Below are 18639 nucleotides of genomic sequence, written 5' to 3' on the forward strand. Positions count from 1 at the left end.
AAATCGCGACATGTGAGCCGTTCGACCCGAACCCGAAATGACCTATAAATTTAGGGTTGAACCCCGGCATAAACGGGTCAACCCGTTAGGTTAAAGATAAATCAGAAATTTTGTTAAAAAATTAATATTTATATATTACATTTGAAATAATAATTAAAAAAATAGAGTGCTTGACAGGTGTTTGAGGGCAGGTTTCAAGAGTGTTGGTAAGTGACCAAAAAGAACATTAAAAATGAGTAAAAGAAAGCTATTGTATATCAAGCGGTTCTAACTCTGAATTGACCAACGCCACCAAACGATTATTAAAGCTAAATAATGATTAGATTAAATCAAGACGAGTTGGAGTGATCGAGATTTTGAAAGAATCTAGGTTATAGGTCAAATCAAATAAAAGAGTAGAAAATAGATTCATAAATAGAGTCCCACATTAGACAAATGAGTTGCTTATTGCTTTTGTACATTGAAGTATGTTTGATTGGAACCTAATTAATACCCACCAGAAGAGAAGTAATGCAAAAGAAGGCGAAAACATTATTTTTGTGCTAGGGGGAATCAGAAAGGGTCCAATAGAGTGGGTTGACAGGTGTTGAGGGCTGGTTTCAAGAGTGGTAATAAGACCAAGAAGAGGATTAAAACTGACTAGAAGAACATCATTGAAGGTTTAAGACACTATTAAAAATGAGTAGAAGAAAGTCATTGCAGGTTCAAAACACTAAGCTGTCAAAAGCCACCAAATAGAGAGATCGGAGTAAATCAAGATGAGTTGGCGTGATTGAGGTTTTAAAAGAGTAGGCTAGACGTCAAATTAAAGGAATACAAGGTAAGTAGAAGGTGACAAGAAAGAACCCTACACATTGTGAATCGAAGGGATGACCCACAAAAATATGGATGGTGTTGATCTAAAAATAATGGTGACACATGCCACAAGAAGGTAAAATAGGCAAACCCTAGGGGGATAGAGTAATGTTAGGAATATACTCTTACCAAGAAAGCCACAAGAAAAGAGAAATACGATGCTGAGTACGAGTACATCATAACCATTTAAGGTTGGCCTGAGAAAATAATGGTAAGGTGAGGATAAGAGCGGTTTTTAGAATAAGAGTACCCTAAGTAGAAACTTTTAAAGGAGCACCTAGAGGTGATATAACAGTCAGGGTTAAAACAAAAATGAGTACCAAGAGTATTTTGATGATGGAAAAAAAAGCAAATTAAACTTATTGTCAGAGACATGGATAATACAAAGGACACAGACGCATGGTTGAGGTAGGGAGGAGAGGTCCAAAAAGAAGGGTCTAAGAAGCCTAAGAGTGTATCACAGCTATATTTCATTTATCATACTTTAGATACCAAGATCAAAGGAGAGAAGACAAGACATGTACATATTGTATGTAACACAATAATAAGTGATCTAAAATATAATAAATTGTTATTTTTGTTTTATTTTACCAACTAAATCTCTCAAAACTATTATCTAAAGAAAAAGTGTGTCATTCAAATGTAAATTAGTTTAGTTAATAACCAATGATAATGACCATTATTCAATTTATGTTAGCATTAAAATTGTTTATATTCCCTTTACACAATTACCCTCACACGTTATATAATTAGGCTATGTTTGGCAATGCATTTCAGGCACCTGATTTGGTCAAAGTAGCTTATTTGACCAAAATTCTAGGTACCTTATTTTTAAGCGTTTGGCAAGTAGCTTATTTAACCAAATAAGGTACCTGAAATGAAATGCTACCTAGAGTAGCATTTGATATTTCAGGTACCTGATTTGATTTGATTTTCTATTTTTACCCCTTAAATCTATACTATTAAATAATTATCATATATTTTTACGTCATTTCATCAAAATCAGTTAGCTTTTCAGTTAGTTTGCCAAACATTTTTTTTATATAATCAGCTACATTATCAGTTCATAATTTTCAGCTACCTTATCAGTTACCTTTTCAGGTTTCAGTTAGCTTTTCAGTTTTCAGCTACCTTTTCAGTTAGTTTTACCAAACAGAGCCTTAACCAATTATTTTAGAATCCGTGCAACGCACGGGCAACCCACGGGCAATCCACTAGTGGAGTAATATAATAGAGTTAACATGGAAATTGAAAGAATATTATTGGAATATTATCTCTTGTAATCTTCTTGTTATAGTATAACCTAGATATTGTATCATCATATCATATCATATCAGATCATATATTAATCCTCTAAGTCACTATTGACATGGCATCATAAAATTTCATCTAATATGACATGGCATTTCATGAGAGCATCTTAATATCTCTTTCCTAATTTAATATATTAATCCTCTAAGCTCATCTTAAAACCAAAAAAAAAAAGATATAATGTTAAAAAAGATATAACATGGAAATTGAAAAATATTATTGGAATATTATCTTTTGTAATCTTCTTGTTATAGTATAACCTAGATATTGTATCATCATATCATATCATTGATGTGACCATAATTAGCGCATATTTAGCCCCCGAATTAGCCCTGTTCCCATGCTTTTTAGTGCATATTTGGGTCATTTATTGTCTTTAGTTCTTTGTTTTGCATATTCTTTGAGATTTTGATCCCTTGGTAGGAAAGGAGTGCAAATCTTGCATTTTCATGGCAAAACGAGACTAAATTGATTGAATTCAATGACCAAGCATCAAGGAGAGACAAGATTAGAAGGCCTTTGTACATATGATAGTAGATGAGCAATGTTGAGAAAGGATCCTTGCATCCCCGAGGAAATCCCCAAGGATTTTATGAAGAAAAGGGAAGAAAAGAAGAAGAAACCGTGCTGAGCTACAATCCGAGCGGATTGTCCTGAATCCGCCCGTCCTCCACAAGCACAATCCGTGCGTCTTCCTTCAAAGACGCTCGGGTTAGCAGCCACGGAATCCGCCCGGATTCCCCTGAAGACGCCCGTCTTCCCCTGCCAGAATCCGCCCGTCCCGACTCCAATACGCACGGATCCCAGTACAGCGAAATTTCGTCTTCTCCAAGCTACAAAGAAAGAAGCCCTTCCTTCGAAAAATACCGGCTTCTCCCTGCTCAATCTAAAAAGTGTAATTACTAGTTTAGCCCTTAGTTAACCCTAATGCATCCACCTAATTTCCCCTATAAATACCCCATTAGTCTAATTAGAAGAGCATGTTCTTCTTATCAATATTTAGAGTAGTTAATATCAATCAAATCTCTCTTTAGTATTGTAATCAACAATTAATCAAGTTCTAATACAAGTTTTATTTCCTTAATCTCTCTTTTGTTCATCCTTTATTTTGGGTAATTAAAGATTATTTGGGTTATTATTGGGAGATTGACAACCTCTCAATCAAGCATCAAGTACTTCTTTTATTCTTTGCTTTATTATTGGAATCATTAGTAGGTATAATTCTCTTAATCCCTTTTTAATTATTATTAATCACTTTCATTTATTCATCATGTTTCCTTTTGTTGGTATGATTGACAACCTTGCTAGCATGATCAACATGATAATGAGTGAGTAGTGACCTAGCTAGGGTTAATGGGTAATTAGGAGGAAACCAACATGGGGAATGATTCATGCTTAAATTAATATGCTTTTATGGTTTATTTGCTTGCTTATTTTGATCTCAACTCATGCACATGTTATATTTGATGAATTGTGAGCCTATGAATCCTTGCATTTTTTACCCATCACCTATCTTTTCAATGAGACTTGTAAGACATAAACCAACTCGAGTCTCATTAGACCATGCATGTTGTTGAGTAGGGAAGACTAAGTCGACTTGTAGGTGTTGTAAAATCTAATCGATTCGGCTCCGGGACCCAAACTTTCTTAGGATTGTAAGATATAACCCAACTCAATCCATCACAATAATAATTGCTTGCTTATAATTTGAGAACATGTTTGTATGATCAATTCCCATGATTCCCCTATGACCCCATGACACCCTAGTTCTTTTTATCAATTGCTTATTTACTTTCATTGCTATTTAGTTAGTGACCTTCTACATCAACCCAAATTGTGACACCCCTAAGACACCACTAGTTTCAATAGAAATCTCATCTCAATTCCCGTCCCTTGGGATCCGACCTTTACTTGCCTCTTTACTAATTGTAGAGTTGTTTGTGAAGCTATAAATTGTGTTTTGATTCGGACGTGACCCAACGACAACATCTATTAAATTGTGAACACGAAACGGACCGATCAAAAATGGCGCCGTTGCCGGGGACGGTGTTAACTTGATTTAGATTTTCTTACATTGTTATTTGTGTTGTCTTTCTTTGCCTTGGGGAAGTAAAACTCCTCAAGGTTTGTTCTAATTGTTTTCGAGTTGTTTGATATTTTGCATGTCTAGAAGGTCACAAGGTGATTTGTTACCTTTTGACCGTGAAATTGAAAGAACCTTGACAAACAATAGGAGATTTGCTAGGAGGAATTTGAGAGGTATTAGTGAGGTAGTGGATATTCAACCAACTATTGAGTTCATCAACCCTTTTTCAAGAGAAGGTAAGGAGAATCCAACACAAAATACCCCACAAAATCAACCTACAATGCCTAAATTTTCATCACATTCCGTACCCACCGAGGAAAACTTACCCAATGGTACTCCCACACCACAACATTTGACCGAAAATTTTATTGCCAAATCCGCCTTTATCCAATTAGTCGAAAGGAGCCAATTTGGGGGGATGCCTAGTGAAGACCCTCATTCTCATATGGAAACCTTTTGTGACTATTGTGATGCGATTTCTCAAACCGGTGTAACTCAAGACCAAATTCGATGGGTCTTATTTCCTTTTTCTCTAATCGGCACCGCGAAACAATGGTTGAAGGGCCTTGATAAGGCCACTCTCGGAATAGATTCTTGGAAGAAGTTGGCTCTAGCTTTCTACAAAAAGTTCTACCCACCGGAAAAGACTAACACGCTAAGAGCTCAAATTACGGGTTTTAAGCAAAGGGATGAAGAATCTTTGTATGAAGCTTGAGAGCGGTTCAAGGGAATTTGTCGCTCATGTCCTCACCATGGACTTAGCGAGTGGTTCTTGGTACAACAATTTTGGAACGGTTTATATGAAGATTCAAGGAACATTCTCAACATGGGATCAAATGGAATGTTCACCGAAGTTGATGACAATCAAACATGGAACAAGATTGAGGAAATGGCGGTCCATAACTCATAATATAGTAGACCTCGCAAGTCTACTAGAGGAGGAAGGCATGAAGTGGACTCCGTTACTCAATTGGGTGCTCAACTTAGTGCTCACATTGACACAATCAATTTGAAGTTTGAACAAGCTATGGCTAGACTTGAAGAAGCCTCAAAATCACCAAAGCATCATGTTAATGCCATGACGGCATCCTCATCAATCCCAAGTGGGATATGTGAGAATTGTGGAACTTTGGGACATGGCTAAGGTGAATGTAGAGGAACAAATGAACAAGTGAATGCTTTCCAAGCATACAAGAGTGGTACCCCTTATTCCAACTATTACAATGAAAACACCAAGTTCCATCCAAATCTCTCATACAAAAGCCAAAATGTTCAAAATGTTCAAAACCCTCAAACAACATACACCCCACCTCCCATGAGAAACCAAAATCAAAGACCCTTTTTCAACCAAAACCAAGGTTACCAAAATCAAAATCCATACAATCACCAAAATGACCAAGGTTTTGATGTTCAAAAAGCGGTCCTCCAAATGCAAAAGAATCAACAAGAGTTTTTCACTCAAATGCAAAAAGATAGTCAAGCAAAGGAAACCACCATCAACAACATTCTAGCTCACACCAAGATGTTGGAAACACAATTGACTCAACTAGCATCTTCAAGCTCACAAAGACAAAAGAGGCAATTACCACCTCAAAGTAATCCCCCAAGACATGAAACGGTTAGTGCCATTCACTTGAGAAGTGGTACAAGGTATGAAGCACCGAAGAAGCAAGTTGAGGATGAAGTTGTGGAAGCTAGTGATAAGGAAGAAATTGTGCAAAACTCCAAAGATGGAGAATCATCAAAAGAAGAGATTTCAAAGAAAAACGAAGACAAGGTCAAGGAGAAGGAGCCCACTGTGATTAGACTTCCTTTTCCAAGTCGTCAAGCCAAGCCCAAATTTGATGACCAACTTGGAAAGTTTATGGAAATTGTGAAGAATTTGGAAGTCTCAATTCCTTTCACGGAATTAATCAATCACGTGCCGGCCTATGCGAAATACATGAAAGACATCCTCACAAAGAAGAAGTCGATCCGGAAACTTGAGACTATCGCCTTCACTAAGGTGAGTAGTGCAATACTTCAAGGGAGTTCATCTTCAAAACTAAAGGATCAGGAAGCTTCTCAATACCGTGTACCATTGGCGACACCACGATCAACAAAGCCTTATGTGATCTAGGGGCTAGTGTGAGTGTTATGCCGTACTCGGTGAGTAAAAGGTTGGGGATGGGAGAGCTTAAATGCACCAATATCACACTCCAAATGGCCGATAGATCGACGAAGACACCATTAGGGATATGGGAAGATGTCCCCGCATTTAATTGGGAAGTTTTTCATCCCGGTGGACTTTGTCATTGTTGATATGGAGGAAGATTCCAACATTCCAATCATTCTAGGAAGACCCTTCTTACACACGCTGGTGCGGTGATTGATGTAAAACATGGTGAGCTCACTCTAGAAGTGGGAGATGAGAGTATAACTTTTAATCTTGACAAGACTATGAGAGCTCCCCGTTTACATGAACCGTGTTTTATGATCGATCATTATAGTCGGAAGGATGAAAGGAAGAAGTCAGAACTCCAATGGAAGAAGAAAATTGAAGATGCTCCATTCAAAGAGCAAGTGAATTGTGATAAAGAGAGCTTGCAAGGCTCATCAAAGACAAGCAATGAAGAAGATGGCCTCATTGGCCAAGAAAAGGAAATGGGAAAGTTGTCTCCATCAAATCAAGAGATTTTCAATGATCAACTTAATGAAGTATGTGGTCTTTGGGACGACGAATTTGAAGGGATTTTTAATCCCTACATTGGTAATGCCATCGATCAAGACCGACAACATGGGCCAAGGTCTATTGAAGACCTCTATCATGATAATGAACAAGCTTTTGATTACTTTTTCAAGGTGTTGAGCAACATCAACAACAACTTGAACATGCCCCCTTGACATCTCATCAAGAATGAGAGTTTGGTGGAGTCCTCCCTAAACCACCATTTGTAAATATTTCTAACTCGCTAACTTGCATTTCAATTCTTGTATTGCATTTTTGTTATTTTTGGATTTTTATACTTTGATCAAGATAATTATCATGTTTGAGAGAAGTGAGGGAGGGACTAATAATTTCAATTAATGTGTAGTGCTTTAGCTTAGTGTGGGGATGGCAATTGCCTAGGCTATCCATGCCTTAGTAGTGCCCCCACAATGAAGAACACAAGATATGAAGAAGAATGGAAGAATGACAAGGGATATGCATTGTACACGGATGGAACTGAATCCGGGTACAAAGGGGTCGAATCCGAGCGGATTCAGCAGAATCCGCCCGTCTTCAAGCAATCCGGACGTATTGGGTAGAAGACACACGTCCTGAAATGAGCTGAACTTTTGATATTTTTGACTGTCAGCGAATCCGCGCGTCCTGCATCCTAATCCGCCCGTCTTCAAGAATCCGCCCGTCCTGAAGGGAAGACGCCCGTCTTCTTGGCTGAGGAAAACAAGAAAAATCCCTGTAAAGGAATCTGCCCGTCTTCTGCAGAAGACGCCCGTCCCGTGTTTGCAAATCTGAGCGTCTTCACTGAAAGACGCCCGTCTTTAGGCGAGTTTTTCCAAACCCAGAAAAGGCAGAATCCGCCCGTCCCGAGCAGAATTCGCCCGTCTCAAATGGACCTACTCTTCCCCAATTCGGAGAGAGCAAATGAAGGAGCAAACAGGAGACAAGAGGAGGGAAGCAACAATTCTTGTGGAGGAGACACGGTGGAGCTTGAAAGTGAAGAGGACGAGTTCATGGACCCAAGTTTGAGTGATGCATCAAAGGAGATATGGGATAGCGATCTAGAAGGAGATGATGCCGACCTCTAGAGGATTACTTCATGGCTAGGTGGAGCGGGCGAGAGGCACCCACCTAAGTTTAAGTAAAGTTCCCTCATCTCCTCTCTTTAATTTTAAAGTTTCATGAAAAGAAGTTTTGTGTTTTGTTAACTTGTATTTTATTAATCTTTATCATTGTTGGAGTAGTCCTAGCACCATAGAGGACTCACACCTCGGCCCCATTGAGGTGTTCTCATTTTATTGTTCCCACCTTTCAAAATCCAAATTGACAAAATTAGTTTCATGCATTGCATAGTGTGTGCATGAACTACACCCATCCTTGGACATTAGCAATAATGTCTAGATCGGTTTGGGGAAGTTAATGCATACACAACGGGAGGTAATCTAAATTATCCTCTCCGTCATAAACAAAAACCATGCATCATGTAGTATAGATTAGTGTAGCTTGCATTTAGTGTAGAAATCATGCATCATGTTTGCATAATTTCCCATCATTTTGGCCATTGAGGACAATGCCCATATTAGTGTGGGGATGGGAAATTCTAACTTAACTTTTATTCAAAAATCCAAAAAATTGAAAAAATTTCAAAAAAAAAATCCATAAAAATTTGAAAATTAAAAAACCCAAAAATATGTTTATTCCTTTTGTAGTGTAGTTATATATATTGTATATATTGTTGTATATATTGTGTTTGTTCTATCCTTGTTCACATTAATTGACTACGCCACATCTGAGACATGAGGATCATGAAGACCGCATGGTATGATCTTTCCAATCTCCTTTTTCCTCTTTATGTTAATGACTATGTGGCTTTATTTTGATTGATGCGGTATAACAATGTGAATTTAGGACTTGCATTTAGTTTATATGTCATTTTAGTTGGTAGAATCACTTGCATTAGGATGTATATACTAGTTGCATCATGGCATGTAGTTGCATTTAGATAAAACATTTTGAAAAGTGCCTAATTGAGAACTTTGACAAGAGCAACTAAGCCATTACAAATACTTTTTCAACTTAAGACTTTGTCTACTAGAATGGTAGTAAAACACCCTAGATAGTGTCATACTAGTGTCTTTTGACCCATGACCCAAAGCCTAGTCAAGGGTTTACATGTGAGTCACCTATCCAACCCCGTGATGCGATGTGGACTTGCTTAACTTATCTAGGTGACCTTGATTGACCTTGTGGTAAGGCAACCCAAAAATACTTTCTATCAATAAGTTTGAAGTGCTCATTTCAAAGAATTTTGTCATGTGGAAGTAATTTAATGCCAAGGAAACCTCAAATGTTATGAAATGTTGAGAAATTTAGTTGTTTTGATGGAGGCGTACCACTTCGATGTGCTTTGGAGAGGGATCCATTGAATTGGGCCCCCACACGGTTGTGAATTCGACCGCCCAGAGACAGAGTGACTATCACCCCGAAAAGCTATTGTCTAGAGGTTAACCGGTTGCCTAATAAGCGATTGGCGAAAGCAAAGGACACTAGCCCAGAAGGGACAAACCCCATCTTAAATTTTTGAAATGTGAAAGTTAAATGAGGACAATTTTGAATACTAATCATATCCACCCTTGTTTATAAAGATTTGAGCATTTCATTCCCAAAAAGCCTTTTGTCAAACCACTTTGTCGAGCTTGGGACGATCCATGACCTTTACTTTTGTAGAGAATTCGAGACTTGTCATGTCATATGCTACTAGCATCATAGGGATCATCATTCCACCACCATCCGATCGCTCTTGACGAAAGCATTTGGAAATTGAGGACGAAAGTAGTCTAGTTTAACACCATTTGGAGGTGATTTAGTGCCATCCTCTTAGCCTTAGTAATTTGTTGAACTAGTATTTGTGAAGGATTATATGCTCTTAAATTTGTTCTCTTTTGGTTGCCTCCGCCACTTGATGAGGAAGTGGCTATTCCTTTTGTAGATGCATCCATTATTTGATTTTGTGTGCTTAATGTTTGGATGTGTCGCCATTTTGGCAAGACCCACCTTGCCTTGCAAGAAGGCATCCTACCTCATGGTTCTTCTTTGTGAGTTGAAGGGCGGAGTGAGACCCGCTAATTGTCTCATATCGGCTATGTTATTAGGTTAGTTTAAAAAATGGTCCTAGTCTTTGTCACCTCTTTACTCAGGACGAGCAAAGGTTCGGTTTGGGGATATTTGATGTGACCATAATTAGCGCATATTTAGCCCCCGAATTAGCCTTGTTCCCATGCTTTTTAGTGCATATTTGGGTCATTTATTGTCTTTAGTTCTTTGTTTTGCATATTCTTTGAGATTTTGATCCCTTGGTAGGAAAGGAGTGCAAATCTTGCATTTTCATGGCAAAACGAGACTAAATTGATTGAATTCAATGACCAAGCATCAAGGAGAGACAATATTAGAAGGCCTTTATACATATGATAGTAGATGAGCAATGTTGAGAAAGGATCCTTGCATCCCCGAGGAAATCCCCAAGGATTTTATGAAGAAAAGGGAAGAAAAGAAGAAGAAACCGTGCTGAGCTACAATCCGAGCGGATTGTCCTGAATCCGCCCGTCCTCCACAAGCACAATCCGTGCGTCTTCCTTCAAAGACGCTCGGGTTAGCAGCCACGGAATCCGCCCGGATTCCCCTGAAGACGCCCGTCTTCCCCTGCCAGAATCCACCCGTCCCGACTCCAATACGCACGGATTCCAGTACAGCGAAATTTCGTCTTCTCCAAGCTACAAAGAAAGAAGCCCTTCCTTCGAAAAATACCGGCTTCTCCCTGCTCAATCTAAAAAGTGTAATTACTAGTTTAGCCCTTAGTTAACCCTAATGCATCCACCTAATTTCCACTATAAATACCCCATTAGTCTAATTAGAAGAGCATGTTCTTCTTATCAATATTTAGAGTAGTTAATATCAATCAAATCTCTCTTTAGTATTGTAATCAACAATTAATCAAGTTCTAATACAAGTTTTATTTCCTTAATCTCTCTTTTGTTCATCCTTTATTTTGGGTAATTGAAGATTATTTGGGTTATTATTGGGAGATTGACAACCTCTCAATCAAGCATCAAGTACTTCTTTTATTCTTTGCTTTATTATTGGAATCATTAGTAGGTATAATTCTATTAGTCCCTTTTTAATTATTGTTAATCACTTTCATTTATTAATCATGTTTCCTTTTGTTGGTATGATTGACAACCTTGCTAGCATGATCAACATGATAATGAGTGAGTAGTGACCTAGCTAGGGTTAATGGGTAATTAGGGGGAAACCAACATGGGGAATGATTCATGCTTAAATTAATATGCTTTCATGGTTTATTTGCTTGCTTGTTTTGATCTCAACTCATGCACATGTTATGTTTGACGAAATGTGAGCCTATGAATCCTTGCATTTTTTACCCATCACCTATCTTTTCAATGAGACTTATAAGACATAAACCAACTCGAGTCTCATTAGACCATGCATGTTGTTGAGTAGGGAAGACTAAGTCGACTTGTAGGTGTTGTAAAATCTAATCGATTCGGCTCCGGGACCCAAACTTTCCTAGGATTGTAAGATATAACCCAACTCAATCCATCACAACAATAATTGCTTGCTTATAATTTGAGAACATGTTTGTATGATCAATTCCCTTGATTCCCCTATGACCCCATGACACCCTAGTGCTTTTTATCAATTGTTTACAACCCTTTTAATTCATCTTGCTTATTTACTTTCATTGCTATTTAGTTAGTGACCTTCTACATCAACCCAAATTGTGACACCCCTAAGACACCACTAGTTTCAATAGAAATCTCATCTCAATTCCCGTCCCTTGGGATCCGACCTTTACTTGCCTCTTTACTAATTGTAGAGTTGTTTGTGAAGCTATAAATTGTGTTTTGATTCGGACGTGACCCAACGACAACATCTATTAAATTGTGAACACGAAACGGACCGATCAATCATATCAGATCATATATTAATCCTCTAAGTCACTATTGACATGGCATCATAAAATTTCATCTAATATGACATGGCATTTCATGAGAGCATCTTAATATCTTTTTCCTAATTTAATATATTAATCCTCTAAGCTCATCTTAAAACCGAAAAAAAAAAAAGATATAATACTAAAATTCTTTCCTAATTTAATGACATTGATTGTGTATAATAATTACGTTGTATGGTATCAAACTTTTGATAAATGTATATTTTATTTAGGGAAAAAAAACATTATTCTAACAAAAAACAAAATCAATCTGTACCTAACTAAGATCTCTTTGAAACCAATATACAAGAAAGTCGATGTAAAATAAAATACTTTTTTTCATGTGAATAAATACATGTAATAAAATATTTTTTTTTTAAAGTAACTTTTGTTATTTGGGGAAGACCAATCCTAATTAATATTATCAAAGAAATGCCTTTTATTTTATTGAAATTATGATTCACCGGCAAATCATGGGTATTATGATGACTTTAAATTAATTTTATGTGCGTTAAATAAATATTTTTCATTAATCTTTTTATATAAGGTTGAGTTCACATGGTATACGAGTGTTGGTAGACCTGTCAAACTGGTCGGACGAGTGGGTCGCAAGTTAGGTCATACGGGTCGGGTCAGAATATAGGTTGGGTCATATAGGTTACGGGTTGGATTGTGGTTAGAATACGGGGAAAAAAATAGTGTCCAACGCCTTTTTTTTACACTATTATTAAATCGAGAAAATATTTTTTAAAAATATTAAACATATTTAATATTAACATTTTAATCATATGAAATGGCTATACGGAGTATTAATTATATTGAAACAATTATAGAAATTATGTTATTTTAATTATTATTTTATTATTAAAGGTTACGAAAATTTATAATATTAATTTTTTAATTATTTTCGTAATTAAAAGTAAAAGGAATATTTTATTAGTATCATTTCAAATATAATATAAAAATATTATTATTATTATTTTAATAGATTTCGTGAATCATCTGTGACCTAACAGGTCAATCTGTTCGGGTTGGGTTCCGACCTAAATTAACGGGTCATTTTGGGTTTGGATTAAACGGGCCGCGGGTTGAGATTTTATGGGTCTTGACCCTGAAAAAAGCATATCAGGCGGATAGGTTTTCAGACCGGGTCATAATTTAACAGATCTAGATGTTGGTCCTAATAAATTAGCAAGTTGTTGTAACTTACTCTTGGATAAATGGTCAAGATTTAAGGGTTTATGACCATGAAAAAACGGTTTAGGTTCAGACAGATTTGGAATTCTGGTGAATTTGACAGATCTACATAATACTATGTAGATAAATAATGTTTAATTTTGTTTGTTAATGGGGAAGATCAAACTTGAAATTATTTATTTATTTATTTATTGTACAAAGTACAACATTAATTGCAAAACTGTTATTCACGTTAGTTAATACTTTCTCATCTTTTTACCTTTAATTATATTTATAGATGAGATCGTTGGTTACGATATTGGTTAGATTTCAAACTCGTAATTAGAATGTAATATACGATTCATAATCAGAATGTAATGAAATAAATTGCAATTTTATAAAAAAAAAACGGAACGCATAGTAAGATCATCTCATGAATAATTTATGGTAGATCATGTACTAAAATTATATGCATCGACATTTTAAAATATAAAGACCAAAGTAAAAAAGGATCAAAGTAGTTTAAGCAAACAATTAGTCAGCCTCAAAACTCCAATTTCACTCCAAAAGTGCTATTTTTCCGGAGGTGAAATGATGAAATAAATAAAAAATACCAAAATAACATGTGAAAGTCTCTGAAATACTAAATTCTTTTATGAACCTAAAAACTATTTGTCATTTACGTTGATGTCAATATATGAGTTAGTATGCAATATATAGTGTTTAAACAATCGTAGTATTTCGCTTCTCCATATAGTCTTCTTTCTCCAAATGAACTATCCCTACAAAAAAAAATTTAACTTATTAATGAATGTGGATTAATAAACAAAATGAAATTATGGAATTTGATTTATGTAATATTAATCATATCGTTATTAACATACATTTCCCCTTAAATAATGAAAGGAAAAGGGAATCAAGTTGTAGAGATATAAGTATATTTACCTTTAGAAAGCATAACACCACAAATCTTGATAGCCCCTAAATGGGAACAAAAGAAACACATACAGGAAGGTGAAAATGTGATGAACACTTTACAACCAAATGGAACTTCCATAAAAATAAATAAATTAATAAATAATTTAAAACCTTAATACGTTTGACTTGACGTGAATACAATAAAAGGTAGATAGATGTGACAATATTGTATGATGCTTGATAGATGTAAAAGAAGAATAAAAATATGGAACACACTACATATGACAATATTGTATGTGTTTGATACTGCGTTAAAAAAAAAGAATCGACTAATGTGAAAATTGTTGTTGTTGAACTTATATAGTGGCTGAATATAATTTTTTTTTAATTTTAATAATATTATTACTCGCTACATAATTTTTTTTTGTTTTAAGTTTGTATAACTTTAAAATAAATAAAAGAATGTGTAATTTTTAGGTAGTACAATGTTTGAGAAATTAAGTTTAACAATTACAAAAGAAAAAATATATAACGTTTTCAACCAGCATTTATGAAAAACCTTAATCAAGTCATTAAAAGGTTCAATTACGAAAACTCAATTAAAATGTCAATTTTAATAAGGGTAAATTGATAACTTATACCTAGTATAACACACTTTTTCAAATCTTATACCTAGAATAATTTTCTTTTAAAACTTATACCAGAAAATCCCATTTCTTTTATACTCAATACCAAATCTCGAAAAATGACCATTTTACCCTTACTAAATACTAATTAATAATTACCCATCACCAACATATCCCCACCACATTAACATATCCCACCACGTTAACACACTAACCACCCTCATATACCCCATCCCCATCACCACCACTCACCTCACCCGCCCCCATCACCACCATAGGCGTTGGCTACCACCGCAGGTACCCTCCCACAAAAATCTCCGCCCTATATGTCCTCCGGGCAGCCCTATCAACGTCGCTCATATGTATCTCGTCGAACCCGAACCCGAACCCGAACCACCACCTTCTACCCAAGAAAACACTTCCTTAACATCGAAAATCCCTCCCCCCACACTTAAAAACATTAGATTTGATAGTTTTAAGGGTGGAGAAGCGCTTTAGGTGGTGGGATAATGGTTTTTTTATGGAGATTAGTGTTTTTAAGAGTTTTAGGCTTGTGGGTTTTTGATAGGGCGACGAGGCATAAATGGTGGGGTGTTGATCGGAGTCGTGAAGGTGGCAGGCTGTTGGTCGGGGTTGCGATTTTAAGTTTGTAGTGTAGATGGGTGATTGGGGTTTCGATTTGGGGAGGTTATGAGTTCATTGTTGGTGTTAATGGGGCGACACAATGAGGGTCGGCCGGCGGGAGGACACATGTGGTGGTAGGCTGGTAGCCCGACGCCGGTGGTGGTGCCGGTAGGGAGAGGAGGTGGGTCGTGGTGATGGTGGTGAGGTAAAGTGGTGGATGAGAGGTTAGGATTAATGTCATGTGAAAAGGGTGGTGATTATAATTAGTAGGGGTAAAATCGTCAATTTATGTCTTTTTTTTTAGATTTGATATCAAGTATGGAAAAAAAAAAGATTTTTGGTATATGTTTTGAAAGAAAATTATCCTAGGTATAAGATTTGAAAATGTATGTTATACTAGGTATAATTTATCAATTTACCCTTTTAATTATAAAATATGAAATTTAGATGTGATTTGTAACGGTTACATCACTCTTGGAATTTTTAACTCATGAAATACTTAATGTATACAATTAATTTAATATAGATAAAATGACATTTTTGTAAGAAATTTTAGTTAATTTATGTATAATATAGAAGGGTTAGTTTAGTAATTTTACATGCGTGTGAGGTGGCATCATAATAAGCTAGAAATGTAGAATTCTTGTCAATTAGGCCATCAACATGCCTTTTAATATTATTTATAGATTTGGTTTTTGAAAGTCAATGTTTCTGAACTTTAATCGTATATATGTTGAAAATAAAATATTTACTTATTATCAAAATTTAAGTATCAACAAATTTTAAAACAGACCGTGAATTTCACGGGTTTAAAACTAGTATTATATTAAAGTAACAACCAGTTACCCCTTCATACGCCACGTGTCAAAACACATTCAAACGCCACGTGTCATACCCTCTAATTACAAAAAAAATAAAAAAGGTGCAATCAAGTAAACAGTTCAATTACAAAACGATTTCGAATTAAATTACAAAATTTTCCATCCTTCAAATCCAGGATTTATTAGCAATTTTTAATGTATTTCAAAATTTTCTAACGAGAATATCAAACGTGATTATTATTATTAGAATGTAACTTTTTTTTATAAACAGTATATAAAAAGTTCAGAAGGAAAGTTGCTAATTTTAAGTTGATTTGGGCGCAATTTTAGGAGAGAATTTCGGTATAATATTTCAACATATCAAAAATTTAACATAACAAGAACATCTCCTATTTACTAAATGAATAGGCAAAACTCCAACTTTTCCCGCCTAAAAATATTTCCTAGAATAGTGCTTGATATTTTTAGCATATACTATATGTGTGGACATGATAATAAATGGATATAGTCTTTTGTATCTAAATATTTATAACATTTAATATTTCACATTCTGCAAATTTATCAGATCTTTTTAGTATAAGAAAATTCTTTTTTTTTTCTTAAAAACCAATTGATAAAAATTTATTGACTTTTTATGATAAGAAGTTGCGGCTAAAAATGATGGTATTAGTAAAGATTTGTTAAAATTCATTGATTTTTTATGATAAAAATTTGCAACTAAAAAATACTCATATTAGTAAATATTTTTAAATTAACATCATTAATTTTTCGTTAAAAAAAAAAAAAATACTCATTTTATTACTTCTTACGATTTAAACTTTTATTTATTTCTCTAATCAAAATACATTAATTAGAAACATGGAAAATGAGTGAATTGTCAATTTAAATTTTATAAATAATACATTAAAAAATAAAAATCTATAAATATCGTACATATATTGCACGATGTCTATATTAGTAACTCTATAAATACCGCGCATTCAATGTAATTTTTTTTAAAAGCAGTATATTAAAAGTTCAGAAGGAAAGTTGCTAATTTTAAGTTGATTTGGGCACAATTTTATGAGAGAATTTCAGTACATATTTTAACAAACCAAAAATTTAACATAACAAGAACAATAATCATAAGAAAATAATACCAAAATTATTAACATTAACATACCAAAAATATCATAATATTCGAAAAAAAATCTAAGAACTATACAAGGCAATAATCTCGCACAATAATATTAAAAAATTGTGGTAGCTAAATAAAGTTGTTATAATTGAGGATGAAAATCAGGAAAAAAAATCAACTATGCCATAAATGAGGATCATTCAAATAAAGTTTAAATAAAATATTACGTGCTATCTATTTTAAAAAGGTACCTATATATTATTTTATGTGCAAATTTTGTCATTTCAAAATCCATTTTCAAGAATAATTTTAGCAATACTTAGTTGTGAAACAAATGATATAAACCGCTAAATCTCAACAATATAGAAATCCGATATTTGTCCCTTATTATGACTTTATTATCTCTGGATAGTAGTCACCAAAAACAATTATCCCTGGATAGTTTAGCGTAGTGTTAAATTTTTTCTTATTATGTTGATAGATTGCTTATTATGATTGTACTTCTCGCAAGTCTTTTTACAATAGTATATTAATAATGAACAATTATTAAACATAAAAAGATGTATAGAATCTAAATTCATAGGGGTACAACTGTACAAGTTAAAATGGAACATCTCTATGACTTTCTATAATTAATGATATTCCCCAATCCCATTTTTATTGTCCTCTTCCCCTTCAAATTTTATCCCATAATTATTGTCCCCTTTTTAAATTTAGTAAATAAAAATTTTAATTAGCTAATATTGCCTCTAGATAACTAACTACCACCATAACCTCCATAAAATCAATATCTCAACTCTTCTTTAATTTAAGATGTAAACTTGGTAGTTCATTATTTTACTTAAATCCTCCCGATATAAAAACAGGGACAATAAAAATAGGATAGAGGGGTTCAAACCAAAGATATGTGCAATGTTTATTTAGCTATAGTATTAATTAATAACATAAAAAGTTAGAAAACTGCAAAAATTAATAATAAGTGTATGATAAACAAAGAATATATATAAGACCATAAATACGCTCATGTGTACAATGTGAATTTTTGATCAGATTGTGGTAGGCATAAGTTCATTTCTCTTATTGGAAGGCTAATATTACATGTACTTACGCGACAAGTCTCACTTTAGACGGAATAGACTGTCTCAAATGAGATTTTGCAATACTTACGTGCACGAAGAGAATGAGGCTTCACATTTTTACAGTGGTATATTGCTCTCAAATAGGTTGTTTCAGGTTTTATCTATTTTTCTTTTTTTTAATCATAACTCATTTCTCTCTCTAGATTTCCCCTCTTTCCCCTCTTCCCAAAAAAATCACAAAACCCTAATTTATCCCTTGAGCCGCCGCCTCCTCTAACCACACACTCCCCCTCTGTCTCCCCCTACCCTTC

At 34.7% G+C, this 18639-nt stretch overlaps 1 non-coding gene across 1 annotated transcript; it reads right to left on the reverse strand.

The window, feature by feature from the left end:
• Positions 1-4904: 4904 nt before the first annotated feature.
• Positions 4905-5011, reverse strand: LOC141624203 (small nucleolar RNA R71). The gene has a single exon (XR_012534014.1). It is a non-coding gene; the product is annotated as a small nucleolar RNA R71 (small nucleolar RNA).
• Between the last annotated feature and the right edge of the window lie 13628 nt (positions 5012-18639).

Source organism: Silene latifolia, chromosome X (genome assembly GCF_048544455.1).
Source record: "Silene latifolia isolate original U9 population chromosome X, ASM4854445v1, whole genome shotgun sequence".
NCBI lineage: Eukaryota > Viridiplantae > Streptophyta > Magnoliopsida > Caryophyllales > Caryophyllaceae > Silene > Silene latifolia.